Raw genomic sequence first — 19,678 nt, forward strand, 5'->3', positions numbered from 1 at the left:
CTATTTTTTTCATTTCATGAAACCTTATTTCATCCATCCACCTGATGTTAAGAATTGCTTTGCATATGGAGGGCTATCATGGGATAGATTGAATCCCTCCCAATCTATTGATTTCATATTTCCCTTCTTCAATCTAGAATGCCATATTTTCTTGAGCATCTCCTTCCATGTTTTAGTGTCGAAAAATGCGGTAATAATATTTTTGAGCTAAGTATTCTAGAGTGGTTGTAATTCTACAAAGAAGGATAGAAAATTTATTATTGGAAGCGAGATATCCTTTGAGGTGATGCATAATTGGGATGGGAGAATCACCAATAATTACAATAGAAGAAACTCCCTATCCTTGACTATCTAGATACCAAATAGAGCTCGTACATTTCAAAAATATTATTCAATTTGAAACATAGCCCCCATACATACTTCAGTTCTTTTATTCCTTCAGGATTGAGAAGAATCCCTTCCCCTCTTTCCACCCCTAAATCTAATTGGAATTTCACTCAAATATTGATCATATTTATCTACATTTGGGATATGTTTGAAATGATAATGCATCCCATAACCAGAAAAGAAGCATGCACAGGTCATATGCATAGTCTTGTTCACCAAGATGCTTTGGATAAGGACCTAAAAAATTACCAACCCCATTTATGGGATCATGTGACTTAGTTGTCATTTGTGACACTACTTCGTTAAGAGTATCTGTAGGAAATTTTGGATTGGGACTAGGACGAGGAAGAAGGTCAAAAATCTCATGCCACTTGAGGTGGATGATGATATGTTTGCACCACCAGTGAAGGATCCCTCAAGGCATTAATATGTGGCTATGAAGAAGGAAACGAGGCTTTTTCCCTCTCTCTGTCCCCACACAATGTTGATTGTTGTTTATTGATGGTTCATCAATGGCCTTGATTTCACCTAGTAACTCTACTAAGAAAGTGTTAGGAGTTCCAAACTTGCAAATGATTCCAATTATGTCTCTTTAGTCATATTATGCTTGGTGCACCAAATGGATTTATAACATATGTTATTTTCCATCTATAGCATGCACGGTCAGGTGGTGCCAATGACATTGATTTAGTGTGAATATTTTCCCTTTTATCTCAACATTGTCGGTGTCTGTAGATTAGTTCACCATGATGTTGTGGCCCTTGTTGATGAGGGTTATAGTTGTAGGGTGATAGGTTTTGTGGAGTGTGCCCAGATCTAGAGAAATTATGTTATTTCTCTTCACCACATTGATGGGAGACTAGGATGTTTTGGTATCACAGGTATTCCATCCCTCGTTGAGCTCATCCCAATGCTTAGGTCCCTTTGAAACTTCTTTGTATTAGAACTCCATATCATGTGCAAATTCTTGAGTTTAAACCTCAACAGTGAAGAGGATTAGGCAAATGTAATGAATGTTTATATTACATATCATGCCATAGTTGGGAAGAAAAAGAAGGAACCAGTGGGACAATAGAAAGTCTGGGTGAATACATGCAATATAGAAAATGAAGTAACACAACTTCAGATAGTGAAGCCTACCTAGTACCAAGTTGGATTTCTCAATTTCCTTTCCGGCTATTTATTTATTCATTTGGTAGAAGAACGTGCTAGTGTGGAATGGGATTTAGTGTGAAATTGTTAAAAATAACATAATTTCTTGCAACAATCATTGGTGACTTTGTCATCTCATTCCCCTAAGGACAAGATGGATGAAATACAAATCTAGTAGAGCTTTCAATTCCTTATCAATTTTGACAAACCCTTTTCTTTTCTTTGACAAAACATTATTCGTTTCAATCAGAGTTGGAAAACTATTTGCAGAATGAAGGATTATGAGAAGGTATGATAACTCCCATTAGAAATGCTTAAAACCCAATTACCATGGAGTCATAGCCTACACTTATGGCTAAGATCCAGGAAAAATGAATGTTGAGAGAGGAGGGTAGGAGCATACACATCTTCCAAGAAACTAATTATAAAAATAGAAAAAAACATTACCCACACTAAATGCAAAAGATAGATTTATTAATTGAGAAGAAGACCATTTTACAACTACATTATGGAGGACCAATTTGTCCTTTTGCAAGGTGAGGCCTGTTATTTATAGTATTATTAGTTCCTTAATGAGTTAAATTATTCAATATCATGGGTAAATACCATGGGGAGATACCACTTTCCATTCGTATCGTTAGTTACAAGAAAGATTGCAGTGTAGCTAGCCTATGGTTGGGTGGAGAGTGGAAGTCCCTCCTTCAGTTGACAACTATTTTAACACACTCAGATAAGTATAATGGTTTATATGTTGAAAAGTGTAACTAGGTTTGTCTTCATAATGACATGCGTAATTGTGATTTTATGTAATTTATGAAAATAGTAAAAATCAAATTATTATTGTAATGCTTATCTGATGGGTTTCATGAACAAGGAATTTTAGTTTTAGTAATGGTTCCCATTATGAGGCTTTAGGATTTGTCATCTAGTCATAAAAGTCAATTTAAGTCTATGTCATGTATTAAGGACCCTTCTTTGGCACGTTACACATTTTTATGAGTCATTAAATAAGCATGAAAGCCCTCTAAGACAAGCACAAGACCTCTCCTTCAAGTTGGCTACAAGATAGAATAAATCATCTACACAAAGAGTCATGTTTGTTGACCCTCTTCAAGTCGCCTTATTATAGGCTCCAACAAATATAAATAGGGTAGTACGGATTTCATTTGAAGACAAAATTTTGGTGAAGCATAGGTTTGAAACAAAATTTTGATCCAACAAGGAGAAGAGGTCTCATTCTATAGAGAAGGAACAACAAGGATAGGAAGGATGAAAAACAAAATTGTTTTGGTTTGTTTTCCATACATTTGATCTGCAACTAGGGCACACTTCTCGGCTGTCAAGAAGCAAGGATCACAGTCAACATAGAAGGCCTAATTTCGGTGGAAAAGGAGTAATCTTAGAGGCTGAGGGGTTGAAGTAAAGTTATCTCATCAAGCGAAGAATAAAGGAAGGAATTCTCCCCATTATTTTTTATTACACAGATTATCAAGGGCATTTGCATTGCATACAAAAGGTTGCAGGTCCAAAAAGAAGGTTGAAAGAGAAGCCATCTGTTAGAGTCAGTCTGGTCAATCCTCTGTCAAAGATCAAAACTCTTTATGCATTTCATTTTTAGGTGTCCCGCTCCATTCCCTCAGCTGCATTCCGCTAGGGGCATGCCATGATCTGATGGAGAAAGTCATGCTAGTCATTTCCCCTCATGTCTGGCTCCTGCTGGCTTATGTCTTTGTGTCAAATAATAAAAAAGTCCATAATAGTCAAGGTCTAGTCCTTTAAAAGACAAAAGTCATTTTTGGTCATTAGGTCTAGGGATTGATCAATATGGTCTTTAATATGTCCAGTAAAGCCATGCAGGCCAGAGGGATGCTCTTGCAAAGTAATGATCTGCAGATTTCCATCATCTTATTGATAAAATTCGACGGTTCTTCAAAACTCTATTTTGAAGAAAAGTCAAACAGTGCTATTGGTGACAAAATTTTCAAAAAGGGTTGACAATTGATTTCTTCAGGTGCAGTCATGGTTTCCATGGCCAAGTGCTCTTTCATGCAATCCCTGCAAAAAAGTGTCAAAAATTTCATCGTTTGAGCCCAAAATTCGGAGAAAAGGTGAAAATCAGGGTTATATTAAAGTCAGTGAAAAGGTGTTGAACAGGACATTAGAAAAGTGGGTTTTTGAAAAAGTGAATTTAAAACATGACCTCCAAGCTTATATACACAAATACCATCATGAAACAAGCTCATTGTGCAATCAAAGGCATTGGGAAAACGTTGCAAGGTCGTGGGTTGAGGATTTGAGCGATTTGGAGTAGGTGTAGGCGATTTCTGGGCACGCAACACACACAGGTAGGAGCGTGGCGCACACAGAGCCCACCCATAGTTCAAAATTACCACTGGCACGATGCATACCCAGTGCGCAGCACACTGGGCTTTGCACGCGGCGCAAAGGGGCAAAACACATGGTTTTTCTCCCTGTGCGTCGCGCCACTGGTGCGGTGCTAAAATTCTAGAGCTCCAAATGAGGAATGGTTTGCATTTTTGGATTCATCATGGAAAATCACAACTATTAGTGCCCGGACAAGAAATTTTGGTAAGATATGAGTCTCCAAAAGGTCAAAAAACACCCAAAAATGGCCTCTCTGCCCCTTTTTTGACACACAGGAAGCAGTCTTGGGAGAATGAATATTTGGAGGGGCAAATGAGCACCAAATTCAAAAATTCCAGTGGGGTTAGAAAGTAGACAGGATAGGCTTTCCAACAAGCCCACTTGGGCACATTTTGGACACCTACAAGTGCCCCAAAACAGGCCCCAAAGTAGCGCGGCGCACAGAGGAAAAATTGCCCAATTTGCTTCCGTTTCGCGAAATTTCGGTTCGCGACTTCTCCAAGTGGGCCCGCTCATCTACACTTCAGTTTTTTGGCACCAAAGGCAGCATTTAAAGTATTTTTTCTCCAGATTGGCTTCTATCCAAGTGGCGAAGGAAGGCAAACGGTCACCCAAGCCAAATGTCATGTTTGTAGCGCTGCACCTGTAGCTGATGGTTGGCTCTCCATCTCCATTTTGCAATGATTCGAGTAACTCCCCAACCCTTGGGCGTTCTATCTCTTTCTTACACATTCTATATATTTTATGCAAGCTATTTTCAAAAGGTTGGTTGGCTTGTAACTTCTGGGAGACTGTTGGAAAGAAACTCTGTTTCTTCACTGTATATTTTTGACAGAGAATTAATGAAAGGCAACGGCTCTGTTTCATGAGATTCTTGTGGTTGTGAGTGTAGCAAATGTGTCTTTTATGTTTTCACATGTATTTCGTTATGTTTCATAATTCAATTCATGTTCATTTCCAGTGAAATTTTCTGAGTGAGATTAGGTAGAATTCAATTTTATTGCTCTGCCCGTGGGAAAATTTCATGTTCAGTGTTTTTCTTCTGTTGAAAAGGATTCATGTATCTCTACCCTTTTCACTTTCTTCAGCAATCTATTCATTCCCCATTACCTCAAACTAAATTGCTACATTTTCCGCCTGCCTTGCCTCACAGAATAATCTGTGCCTCTGTATTAAATTCTCTGTTCCTTGCTGACTGTTGGTCTCATACCATCCCAGAAGCTCGGTCATTCATAAAATTTGTTTCTTGTATCCATATTCACTTACTAGCCTAAGATCAATATTTCATTGTAAGTCATCTCAGACCATTTTTTGCTTACCTATTCACTGAGCGTGACTCAGAGAGAGCCCTCTCCTGTTCTGGTAGGGCTAGCTACCAGACTGAGCGTGGTTTGTGGTTACCCTAATTTTTGCCTTCCTTCAGCTTAAGGCAGATTTAGGTGCTAACCTAGTGGCGACCATACTGGGGGACAAAAACTGAAATCAAATCCCCTTGTTTCATAATAATTCTAAGCTTCCAGATGATGAGCTTAGGATTGGAAAGGCTGAGTAAGTTGGTTATGTCCTGTGATTTTTCTCAATAGCACGCTGGCTTCGAGACGATATACCAGAGCCAATCCAGACCCGGATCCTCCTCATATCTACGAAAATCCCAATTTGATTCCTAGACTCCTTCGTCAAGAAAGCACCATAACTCCCGTGTTCAAGTCTCATTCATGTCCTGATATTTTTGAGTATCTTGAAGAGCTTGAGTTTGACGAACGGTTTGAAATATCATTGTTTGAGTCCAAGTCCGAAAGGGCTGTTGACTATACTGTCCCCAATCCTCAATTTCTTGTAGACCTCGAAACAGAAAGAGCTAATCAGTTAATTGATAATTATATTGCAACACAGCCCCAAACTCCAACTGCTAGCCCCTTGCAAACTGTGCACACTCCTCCAACACCCCCAAGGCCAAATCCACCGAGAGTGATGGCTGCCCGTTTTGCACCCCTTGTTCTGCCCCAAGTTCTAGATGATATGCCAGCGGATTATCAAAGTAAAATCCCATTTTTTGATGGCACTCCTAACAGCATTACTGCTCAGCAACATGTGGACAAAATGGCAGACTTCTATGAAATCCATGAGATCAATGCAGAGAACGTGGCAATGAGACTCTTTGTACAGAAATTTGCAGGTGATGTGAGGAAATGGTTCATAGGTTTGCCGACAGCAAGTATCACTACCTTGGCCGAATTACAAAGGCAATTTTTAAATCGATGGGAAGTGAAAAAGAATCCCCTTCAAATTCTGGTTGAATATGAACAAATCAAACGAAACGATGGTGAGTCGGTCCAAGATTATTGTGTTAGATTGAATACAGTTTATAATGAGATTCCAGATCATCTAAAGCCACCTGTGGGACTAGCCATGATGAAGTTTCCAAATGGTTTTGATGCTAACATGGCCTACCAATTAAGAGAGAGAGAACCAACCACAATGGAAGACATGCAGAAAATTGTGGTCAGCGTTGAAGCAAATTTGTTGTCCAAAAGAGCTAAAGCGAAAGCAGAAAAGAAAATCACTGTGAAAGAAGAGCCTTCTTCAATGGATCAACTACGCAAAAAGGTAAACCCTGAGCCACAAGTTAGAAATCCTAACTTCCGTGGCCAGCAGCAGCCACAATATAGAATAAGATAGAGAGATCAACGAACCCAAGAGCAGACATCACAACAGCTGGTACAAACACCTTTGCAACAGAATTTTGTGCATGGACCGGAGTCAGATGAGGACGAGAATGTAATAGGTGAAGAAAACCACCTCTTTACTCCAGATGAGCTGCCTACTTACATTACCGAAGAAGAAGAGTGTGCGCTGAGTTCAGCTGCACACAATGACACGAATTTCATTCTAGCTAGTGACACTATTCTAGAAGAAGAATCAGAGGAGTATCAAAGGGGGTATATGAATGCTCTGTCTACACAACAACAACGATATTACTTAGAAACAGAGATGTGCCAGCCAAACCAATTCAAAAAAAGAAGGAGGTTGAAACAACAAAGAATGATTCATCAGCTACACAAAGAAAAGGAAAAGAGGCGGTTGGTCTGGAGAGCAGCAAATCAAAATCAGCAGAACAATCACAGCAGCAAGCTGCATCAAAAGAAAAGGAAAATAAAGAGATCCCAGTCAAAGAGGTAGAAAAGACTCCCGCTTTTAGTTTAGAGAATGAGATTTCTAAGTTAAAGGTATCCATCCCCTTGACTGAAATGATTTTTGGGCCAGCATCGAATGGTGAGTCTCCTGATAGCGATGTGCCACCCTTTTATATCAGTTTAAGATTGCATGATTTTGTGTTACATAATGCCATGTTCGATTCCGAAGCTTCTCACAATCTCATGCCCAAGGCTATCATGGATAAGCTCGGTCTGGACATCACCCGACAATACCATGATCTCTATTCATTTGATTCCAGCAGAGTGAGGTGTATAGGACTCATCAAAGACTTGGTTGTGAGTTTGGATCAGCTTCCCATGAAAAATGTTTTGATGGATGTGGTGGTAGCAGATATTCCTCCAAGGTTTGGCATGCTTCTCTCCAGGTCTTGGGTAGCGAAATTGAAAGGGACACTACAACTAGATTTCTCCTATGCAACGATCCCGGTGTTTGGACAAATGAGGAAATTATATCGGGAACAAAAAATGAAATATATGATCACAAGCAAGGAGAAACCTATAAATCATCCAATTAACTATGTACATACAGATTTAGAGTCTTTTGTTTTGTTTTCAGATAGTTTAAATGATATAGATAGTCAGATAGTAGAAGCAGATGATGTTCCAGAAATAACAGAAATTTTCAGAGAAATTTTGAAGAAAGAAGGACAAGAACAACAGAACAATGTTGGGCAATCAGCTGAGAGCAATGGACAGCAAGCGGGCAAGGCACGACAAACAGATTTCCAACACTTACAAGAGGAGGAAGAAGGCTTGTGGACCATGGATTTTGATGGAGCAGTAGGAAATGATGGCGCTGGAATTGGAATTTGGGTACACAGTCCTTTCTCCGCCCCAAACAAAGTGCCTAGTAGCATGAGGGTTTGCTCTTACAAGCTGGCCTTTGAGTGTTCAAATAATGAAGCTGAGTATGAAGCTTTGATTGCTGGCCTGAAGATTCTTAGAAAGCTGAATGCTAAAAGGATTTCGGTATATGGCGACTCCGAATTGGTAATAAAGCAGGTCAGAGGCGAGTATCAAGCAAAGCATCCTAGGATGTGGGCCTATCATAATGCAGTTTTAGACATCTTAAAATTATTTTCAGAATACACCTTGACATGTGTGCCTCGTATACAAAATAGTATTGCTGATGCTCTTGCCAAGGCAGCAAGTAGTTTGAAAATCCCCATGAACTCTAGCAATAAATTTGAATCCATATCAAGCATCGTCCAACAATTCCAGACAATCAGAGATATTGGCAAGTGTTTCAAGATGATGAGGAGATTTAGGATTTTCTGCAAAACAAAAGCAAGTTCAAAGAAACCTCAATTGATGTAGAAAATGACGATGGTAAAGGGAATGGTACAGATGACGTGCAGATCAATGAAATGGACGTGTTGCAGCTGAAGAATAACATTATTCCTAAAGGCTTGATACCTCTAGAATAAATTTTTAATCAGGATGATGTAGCCCGCAAGCCAACATTGTAGCCAACAGAGAAGGGTGTAGAAGAGTTCAACATCGGAACAGCTGCCAATCCTAAGTTGGTAAAATTGTCTAAAGCATTACTGCCAAAGATCAAGGACAAATACATCAGTTTGATGGCTCCATTTGCAGATTTGTTTGCTTGGGATTATTCTGATTTAAAGACCTATGACACCAGTATAATTCAGCACACGATACCCATCAAGCCCAATCAAAAACCATTTAGACAGAAGCTGAGATGGATAAATCCAAAGTTGCTGCTATCTATCGAAAAGGAAGTAAACAGGTTGTACAAGTCAGGTATCATTGTGCCCATCAGATTTTTAGATTGGATCTCAAATTTAGTGCCCGTACAAAAGAAGACTGGTGAGATCCGCCTATGCATTGATTTCAGAAATCTAAATAAAGTCTCATTGAAGCACAACTATCCACTGCAAAAAATGGACCATATCCTTCAGCAAGTAGTGGGGGCATCTCGTATGTCACTGCTTGATGGTTATTCCGGATATTACCAAAATTCTGTCCATGAATATGATAGAGACAAGACAACATTCACCACTCCATGGGGAACCTTTCATTATGCCAAAATGCCTTTCGGTTTAAAGAATGCAGGTGCCACATTTCAGTGTGCAATGGACTTGGCTTTTGCGAATGAGAAGGATGTGTTTTTGGTGGTGTACTTGGATGATTTGACAGTGTTTTCCAAATCTGATGAAGAGCACATGCATCATCTAAAAACTGTCTTTCAAAAGTGCAGAAAGTATGGTTTATCGTTGAATCCGAAGAAGAGCTTATTCACCATGGAGGAAGGCAAATTCCTCGGGCACATCATTTCAAAGGATGGCATTCATATTGACCCAGCACATGTGCAAGCGATTCAGCAAATCAATCTGCCCCGGAATAAAAAAGAGATATAGTCGTTCAATGGTAAGATGAATTTTCTGCGTCGCTTTGTACCTAATCTTGTTGAACACTTAAGAGAGATGACCAACATTTTCAAGAAGGAAAACCAAGTGAAATGGGCAGAGGAGGTGGTAAAATCTTTCAATTTGGTCAAATTGGCCCTTTCTTCAGCTCCAGTTCTAGTAAGCCCGGACTACACTCAGGATTTCATATTGTTTTCATTTTCTTCAGAGCACACTATGGCAGTAGTATTATTGCAGAAAAGAGATGATCACGAAATACCCATAGCATTCTTCAGCAGGGCTATAAGAGATGCAGCTTTAAAGTACAACATCATTGAGAAGCAAGCCCTGGCATTGGTGAAGGCATTGAAGGATTTCCGGGTATATATTCTACATTCTCACATTCTGGCCTATGTTCCTAACGCTGCTGTAAAGGATGTTTTAGTGTAGACCGATCCAGAAGGAAGAAGAGACAAATGGATTGCAGCCTTGCTGGAATATGATGTGGAAATAAAGCCCACAAAGCTGGTCAAAGGACAGGGATTGGTGAAGTTAATGGCCAAATCAAACTTGCATGCCTTGGACATCAATCTGATCGCTACTATGACTGATGAGAATGAGGAAATATCATCCATTCAAGTATCTGAAATGTTTGCTCTGTCCCCATGGTATTCAGATATAATATATGTGCTAAAAAATCTATCACCACCGCCCGACATGACTAGAAATAAAGCGAGAACAATCAAGTTGAAGGCTGCCAAGTTTTGCATTCTAAATTCTGTGCTGTATTGGAAAGATCCTGGTGGCATTTTGTTAAATTGTTTGGTGGAAGAGGAGGCAAAGAAAGTCATGGAGGATTTCCACAGAGGAGAGTGTGGTGGTCACCTTTTTTGGAAGTCAACAGCGAACAAAATTTTGAGAGCAAGGTATTATTGGCCTACATTATTTGCCAATGTGTACAAGATGGTCAAGTGCTGTCATAAATGTCAGATTTTCGAAGGAAAACAGAAATTACAGCCTTTTCCACTTAAGCCTATTGAGGTGAGCGCTCCTTTCCAGCAGTGGGGGTTGGATTTCATTGGGGAAATTCATCCTGCTTCTTCCAGATAGCATAGATGGATCCTTACAGCGACATACTATTTCACAAAATGGATTGAGGCAGCTCCCACCAGACAAGCTACAGATACAGTAATCATTTCATTTCTTGAAAATAACATCTTGTCTCGCTTTGGTTGTCCAAATAAGTTAATCACCGATAATGCAGCAGCTTTCAAATCAAAAAGGATGGTAGAATTTTGTCATAAGTATCACATCATTTTGGGTCACTCAACTGCCTATCATCCACAAGGCAATGGATTGGCGGAATCTTCAAACAAATCATTGGTCAACATTATCAAGAAGCTGCTGGAAATAAATAAAAAGAGCTGGAATAAGAGGCTGGTCCATGCGCTTTGGGCAGATCGGATCAGTCAGAAAAAATCCATTGGTATGTCACCATTTGAGCTTGTTTATGGAGTTGACATAGTATTTCCCACCTCTCTCGTTGCCCCGGTAGTCAGAATTCTTCAGGAGGCTGACAGTGAAGAAGATCCCATGCAGACAAGGTTGAATCAAATGGTCCACTTGCAGCAGACAAGAGAAGAAGTTTTCAAGAACACATCCAAATTGCAGGAGAAAATAAAGAAAATATATGAAAAAAAAGCAAAGGCAGATAGATTTCAGTTGGATGATGTGGTGCTGAAGTGGGATGCAAGGAATGAAGAGAAAGGTAAGCACGACAAGTTCGAGAATCTTTGGAAAGGTCTTTTCAAGATTGCATCGTATAGGGGTCAGAATGCCTTTCTTCTGAAGGAAATGAACGAGGAAGATTGTCCTGGAGGGCCAATCAATGGTCGGCTGCTCAAGCAGTACCACTACTGATTTATTAACGCTACTTCCACTGTCATTGTAAATACCATTTTTATTTCATTTTGGTTTCAGTCTGTCAAGTTAGTTTTTGAGTCATTTCAATGTCAAGTTTGAGTCAATTTCTTGGTCATTTTAGTTTCATAAATAAGTCAGAGCCCTGTGTTTTAGTCGAAATGATGACTCCATAGCCCAATGGACAAAAGGCACTATCTAGCTCCTCCAGAGATATGCTGTTCTTGGCACCTCCAAGGAGCTACCATCCCCCATTGGAGCCAATGTTAGAGTTAGTCTGGTCAGTCCTCCGTCAGAGATCAAAACTCTTTATGCATTTCATTTTTAGGTGTCCCGCTCCATTCACTCAGCTGCATTCCGCTAGGGGCATGCCATGATCTGACAGAGAAAGTCATGCTAGTCATTTCCCCTCATGTCTGGCTCCTGCTGGCTTATGTCTTTGTGTCAAATAATCAAAAAGTCCATAACAGTCAAGGTCTGGTCCTTTAAAAGACAAAAGTCATTTTTGGTCATTAGGTCTAGGGATTGATCAATTTGGTCTTTAATATGTCTAGTAAAGCCATGCAGGCCAGAGGGATGCTCTTGCAAAGTAATGATCTGTAGATTTCCATCATCTTATTGATAAAATTCGACTGTTATTCAAAACTCTGTTTTGAAGAAAAGTCAAATAGTGTTATTGGTGACAAAATTTTCAAAAAGGGTCGACAATTGATTTCTTCAGGTGCAATCATGGTTTCCGTGGCCAAGTGCTCTGTCATGCAATCCCTGCAAAAAAGTGTTGAAAATTTCATCGTTTGAGCCCAAAATTCGGAGAAAAGGTGAAAATCAGGGTTATATTAAAGTCAGTGAAAAGGTGTTGAACAGGACATTAGAAAAGTGGGTTTTTTGAAAAAGTTAATTTAAAACATGACCTCCAAGCTTATATACACAAAGACCATCATGAAACAAGCTAATTGTGCAATCAAAGGCATTGGGAAAACGTTGCAAGGTCGTGGGTTAAGGATTTGAGTGATTTGGAGCAGGTGTAGGCGATTTCTGGGCGCGCGGCACACATAGGCAGGAGCGCGGCGCACACAGAGACCGCCCACAGTTCAAAATTACCACTGGCACGGCGCATACCTAGCGTGCGGCGCACAGGGGAAAAACACAGGGTTTTTCTCCCTATGCAATTATAGAGCTCCAAATGAGGAATGGTTTGCAGTTTTGGATTCAGCATGGAAAATCACGACTACTGGTGCCTGGACAAGAAATTTTGGCAAGATATGAGTCTCCAAAAGGTCAAAAAACACCTAAAAATGGCCTCTCTGCCCCTTTTTTGACACACAGGAAGCAGTCTTGGGAGAATGAAGATTTGGAGGGGCAAATGAGCACCAAATTCAAAAATTCCAGTGGGGTTAGAAAGTAGACAGGACAGGATTTCCAACAAGCCCACTTGGGCACATTTTGGACACCTGAAAGTGCCCCAAAATAGGCCCCAAAGTAGCGCAGCGCACAGAGAAAATGGCGTGGCGCACAGAGGAAAAATTGCCCAATTTGCTTCCGTTTCGCAAAATTTCGGTTCGCGACTTCTCCAAGTGGGCCCGCTCATCTACACTTTGGTTTTTTGGCACCAAAGGTGGCATTTAAAGTATTTTTTTCTCCAGATTGGCTTCTATCCAAGTGGCGAAGGAAGGCAAACGGTCACCCAAGCCAAATGTCATGTTTGTAGCACTGCTCGTGTAGCTGATGGTTGGCTCTCCATCTCCATTTTGCAATGATTTGAGTAACCCCCCAAACCTTGGGCGTTCGATCTCTTCCTTACACATTCTATATATTGTATGCAGGTTCTTTGCAAAAGGTTGGTTGGCTTGTAACTTTTGGGAGACTGTGGGAAAGAAACTCTATTTCTTCACTGTATATTTTTGACAGAGAATTAATGAAAGGCAGCGGCTCTATTTCATGAGATTCTTGTGGTTGTGAGTGTAGCAAATGTGTCTCTTATGTTTTCATATGTATTTCGTTATGTTTCATAATTCAATTCATGTTCATTTCCAGTGAAATTTTCTGAGTGAGATTAGGTAGAATTCAGTTTTATTGCTCTGCCTGTGGGAAAATTTCATGTTCAGTGTTTTTCTTCTGTTGAAAAGGATTCATGTAACTATGCCCTTTTCACTTTCCTCAGCAATCTATTCATTCCACGTTACCTCAAACTAAATTGCTACATTTTTCGCCTGCCTTGCCTCACGGAATAATCTATGCCTTTGTATTAAATTGTTTGTTCCTTGCTGACTGTTGGTCTCATACCATCCCAGAAGCTCGGTCATTCATAAAATTTGTTTCTTGTATCCATATTCACTTACTAGCCTAAGATCAATATTTCATTGTAAGTCATCTCAGACCGTTTTTTTCTTACCTATTCATTGAGCGTGACTCGGAGAGAGCCCTCTCCTGTTCTGGTAGGGCTAGCTACCAGACTGAGTGTGGTTTGTGGTTACCCTAATTTTTGCCTTCCTTTAGCCTACGACAGATTTAGGTGCTAACACCATCATCATTGGAATTCTTGTAAGTTGTCTTTGTGCAAAGAGGTTGATTTGATCTTGGAGGGCTTGTGGTCAAGGGTCTTGATCTTGGTCTTGGTATTCATCAATTGGAGTTTATATAAGAAGAAGAATTTGTTCGGGTTTTCCTCTAAAGTAGGAGAGGTTTTGACCCTGGCTGGTAGTTGTTTGATGAAGAATAACAATATAATAAAATAACTAAAATAAGATCCTAATCTAAAGTAAAAATCATTCACAAACAGTTACTAAATATAATAGAAATCACCTAATCATGATGCCCTAGATTTATCAACATGGTATCAGAGCTAAGGTGAAAAAATTAAGGAAGGGAATCTTATCAAGAGACACACAAGGGTCTCGAGAAAGACATCAAATCAAATTTAAAGATATAAAAGTGAAGTCAAGGGCTACAAAAAAATATCAAACCCTAGATCGAAGAAGAAGTCTTGCATCCTCTAGTCATAATCAAAAGACCATAAAGACCCTAATCAAGTTGGAAAGATCTACAAAAAAAGGTATCTTGAAGTATATACATCCAAGAGAAGCACTCAAAGAACAAAGATCACATAATCATATTGAACAAGAAATATATCTTCATCAAACAAAAGGTTTCTATTGTTTATATCATCATAAAATTATAGAAAGCAACAAGTGGAAGAAGCCTCTCAACAAGTAAGACCGTATTTGAATCTATAAAAAAAATATTTTTGCAAGGAAATCAACAAATTGGTTGGGGCTTCAAACTATCTTGCATGGACGAAAAGGACAGATCTGAACCTCATTGAAAATGAGTTGATGGAACATGTTAAAGGATCTATCACAAAACCAGGAGAGGAATATGATCAATCTCTTGCAAAGTATATGCAAGGGGAAGTTAGGGCTCAAAGTATTCTCATATAATCCATCAATGATCCCCTCATCCCATATGTATCAAAACTTGAAACTTCGGAAGAAATCTATGACAGACTGGTAGAGTTTTATTCCATAAGCATTGTTGGAGAAGTCATCTCATTAAGACAAGAACTCTACAAGCTAAATATGTCAAGGGAAGATGGAATAGCCTCATACTTTATGAGGATATCTAAAATCAAGGATCAACTACAAGATCTAGGAGAAGTCATGTCTGATAGAGAAATGACTACAATTGTATTAAATGAACTACCAGAGGATTGGGGTAACTTTACTTCAAGTATTTATGGGCAGAAAAAAGCTACTCCATTCCAGGATCTATGGTCACTGTGCAAGATTGAATAATATAGACTAAAGGCCAAATATGTTGTGGGATCAAGTGAGAAGAATCAGGCATATGTTGCAATAACAAAAATAAAACGAAATTTTCAAAAGTTTGGTCCTCAGAAACAGAAGAAGAACATGTCTAAAATACAATGCTATGGGTGTCAAGAATATTTGCACTATAGGAGAGATTGTCCTAAGTTAAATAAGGAAAATAACCAAAGAGGAATAGAAGAAGCCCACATCACCAAGGAAGTGGAGGAAGTTGAAAAGAAGAAGTCCAAGAAAGAGGAAGTAAGAGATATCTATTACTAAGATAGTCTTCCTCACATAAGTTATTTTCAAGTTCCTAAGTCTTCGGTTGTAAGATATGGCTATCATGATTCACTAAGTAAAATAACGGGATACATCAAAGCATCATAGAAGCATTGAAAGAAAGAGCTCGAGACATCATCATAGAAAAGAAAGAAAGATGTTTAGAATCTATGGAAGTCAAGAATATATCTCTTGGGAATCTCATTGGAAACATAAGTGGCAAGGTCATCTAGTTCAATGTTCATCATACATTTTTCAAAAGGAAACATCTGCTGATGGGGATGCTTTATATCCTCAAGATTATTTGATGGGATCTTCATTGAAAGGTTCACCGATCATGAGGGGAACCAAGTTTTTTTCATCAAGATTTCCAAAGTTGTGGAATTCATGGGATGAGAGAATGATGACATAAAAGTGAAGAAGATCAAGGGATTGCAACTCTTTTAATAAAGGAAGATGTTGTAGGAAGTCTAGATGACCCAAAGGAAAAATGAGGTATGTGTGCTTGCATTTGATATTATGGAAGTCTTGTCATATGGTTGCAAATATAATGCTTTATCTTAAGAGCTTGATCAAAAGAAAGGATCTCCTCCCTCAAATGGATGCAGGAATGCATGGGTCACACCATCACTAGATGAAATCAACATAATATGTCCTCATATGAAGTATTAGGTGGTTAAATACAATTAAGGAACTCTGATTAGAAGCTCCTGGGAATGGAATGTGTGCAGAAAGGAAGGAAGAGATCGTGGAATATTCAACAATGGTAAAGGCAATCAACATCTAAAATACCAAGAATATTTTACTAAGATATCTCCATGGAAGATATGATGACTTTGATGGAGTCTAAAAAAGAAAGAGACCCTTGACAATATATATCTTTGGGAGATTTGTTGATATGTATGTAGGATGTTGATGAAACTAGGAGATGTCATGATGAAAGACCATCACAAACATAATGTTGATTTTAATGTTCATTCCTTTATTTTTTGAACACATATCTAGATGGTTTTATGTAGGGCTACTAAGGTAAGATCTATGGATATCTTCCACCACTGATGCACGTGTAGTAGGATGAAAGATCATTAAGGAAACATGGCATGAAGGAAGGCCAAATATGGACTGATGGATCACTTTCCAATGATGACATGGCTGACTCATGGATGAAAGTGATGGATGGTTAGTGCCCTATGAAGAAGTCCCAAACATGAAGACTCATGGATAATGAAAATAAGTTCATGACATTGTGAGGAGGAGTTCTTCAAACAGTTGGCTACCCCATCATCTCCACCTGAGAAGCTGCGGTAGGTCCCTAATTAAGAGGGAGCTTGGAAACAAGTTTCTTACTTAGTAGAAACTTGGAAGAAAAATTCATAGGCCAAGAGGGAGCTTAGTTACTTTCCTTTCGTAGGAATGAGTACATTCCTTTATTGGAATAGATATGTCCTCCCTAATTAAGAGGGAGAGATAGACACATCATTATTATATTCAATTGGGAAGATAGAATGGAGGATTGGGTAAAAATATGGCATCCGATGCTCTTTCAGGATGTATTTGGGGATCCAAGATAAGATTAGTTGTAGAGGACATATATTCTTTAAGGACTAGGAATCCAAGATCAAAATATTCCTAGTGGAACACACCCTAAGAACCCAAGTGGGGTATGTTCTGAGAGAGACAATGATGAGGGTGTCTATACATCATTGGTCTTGCCAAGAAGAATTATATGTTCAGGTTTTCCTCTCAAGTAGGAGAGGTTTTGACCCTGGCTGATAGCCTATATTTTGTGTCTCTTGTATCTTTATGGTTTATGCACTGGTAGATGTTTGATGAATAATAACACTATAATAATATAAGTAAAATAAGATCCTAATGTAAAGTAAAAAGCATTCAAAAATAGTTACTAAATAGAAGACAAATCACCTAATCTCGATGCCCTAGATTTCTCAACATTATTCATAGTTGGATTGTGGAATTATGAAAGTCTTTTCTATGTTATTTACTGATGTATGGTATTCTGTTATCCATGAAATAATTCCCAATTCACTGTATAATCATGATTGACTAGCTATGTTGCATATCTATGGTGATAATAAGATTCTTGAACTATGTGGTTACTGCCATCTCATGAAGTGAAGGATATCATGTATGTTTGTGATAGATGGTATGAAGTCCAATAAGGATTAACCAATTATGATGCAAGTTTCAATTATGTTAAATGTTGGAATTGGGTAGTTCACAACCATACTCATGAATTTATGTTATCTCATATGCTGTAGTTTTATCTTATATGTTGTGATTTCATTGAATATTTGCTTAGTGATAATGATTACATAATTCAAGAATGATGATATAAATCTATGGTTTATGGATATTCATGTGTGGATACTTGAAAGTTGTGCTTTCACTTACTGATTGGCTACCATGAGTGTTATGATTTCAATGACTGACATCTCCATGGAACTACTACCTTATTTATCATTTATAAGTTATCTGTATGTTTGGGTTGAGTTCCTACATGTTTGTAATTCCAGTTTAGGTCTTGTGAAATTTGATATAAACTGTGAATCTATGCGAATTATCCTTACTGTTGTTTCTTGGATGATAACTTTGAACTATATACTTAGATATCACCATATTAAGAAACACTTGGTAAAATCCTTAGGGATTGAGTTGCAGACTTGCTTCATCTATTGGATGCCAATATTCAAGTCTTGGCCATCCCCTTCAGGGAAACTAATTTTTGGGTTGATACCCCAAGTCTTAAGTAATTTTCTCAATTTATAGTCTTGTACCCCTTCATTCCCTGGAGAATCCTGGAATCCAAAAATATGAGTTGGCATAAGTTTTTCTACTTATTGAATAGCCCATATATTTTTGTCATTGGATTCCTTTGTTTTGATTGCATGGAAATTCAAAGATCCATAGGTCCAAAGGTTTGGTAGAGTATCGTTCCTTGCCCATTTTGGATTCTATTATACCATATTTTTCATTGAATGCGGGGGTCGAGACATCTAGCAGTGGCAAGATTGTCCAACCCCTAGGAAGCTTATATATTCTTAGGCCCATATAACTACCTTATTCCTTATCATATGGGAATGACTTCACGTAGGATCCACAATGCAATATATTAGATTAAATTTAGTATCTAGGATATCTAGAGGTGGAGTAGGTGAATAGGAGTTGACACGATTTGATGGATGGATTTTATCCTCATGTGTTGGAATGGATCCGAGAGTTCAGGCTCTGGGGGTGGAAAAAAATGCACCCATTGTGTAGTACTAGATGGGCATCGGGGCATACTTTTTATTGAGAATAAGCAGATCTAAGGATTTTGGGGTCCAGGAGTGTAGAAAATTGAGCACAATGTTTTCAAGTTGGATTCCCCCCAAACAGATAACAAGAAAAAAGTTGCAAACACATAAGGGAGGACCAATGGACCTCACACCTAATATGATGTGGTAGTGGCCACATGGAGGCCATAGAAGTAAATATGATGAATTGGACCCCTTATGTTGATGCAGAAGTTCCATGTGGTATACACGATAACACCATACTAACGTGGCCCAATATAAATGGTCAAACTTCAAGAGGGTATAACTTTAAATTCGAGAGTAAGATTGAGATAAATTTGATATCGCTTGAAAATATCTCAATCAGATGAACACAATGGTTAACTTTGTTTTGAGATTTGAGCAAGTGGTAAAAATATGATTTTTATGACTCAATCTTCATAATAAATCTTCGATTTCAGGTCAATTCAATAAGTAAGACCTCCCATAGATTGAGATATTTTAATGGGGTGCGAGGGAGTGTTATACCGCAACATCTCGAGCAACATTAAGAAATTTGGAATTCTTCAGCGTGAGTTGTAGGATAAGAACGATTAAATGTAAATTTTGTAGGAATAACATGAGGATGATAATTTAGTTGTAGCAACAGTACAAGGAATCACCAAGAAGACAACCCATGGAATTGCAATGAAGGAAACAAAAGAGAAAGAGAGGCATGTAGACCAAAAATGAAGGAACTTAAAATAAAGGATTTCATTTGCTTCAAGAAAAAACAATTGGTATGATTAATAGTTTAAATTCAATTAACAAGGAAATTAAAATAAGGAGAATTACAAATAAGGAGAAGCATCAATTCTGGAGGACTAGTTGCA

The 19,678-nt window shown here is 38.6% G+C and overlaps 1 pseudogene; it reads right to left on the bottom strand.

Annotated features, from left to right (window-relative positions):
- LOC149224604 (zinc finger CCCH domain-containing protein ZFN-like) overlaps positions 1–19,678 on the bottom strand; it is a 54,531-nt pseudogene that overhangs the window by 2,608 nt on the left and 32,245 nt on the right.

Source organism: Pinus tabuliformis, chromosome Q, assembly GCF_031772625.1.
Source record: "Pinus tabuliformis cultivar Carrire ecotype Pingquan chromosome Q, CPIR1, whole genome shotgun sequence".
NCBI lineage: Eukaryota > Viridiplantae > Streptophyta > Pinopsida > Pinales > Pinaceae > Pinus > Pinus tabuliformis.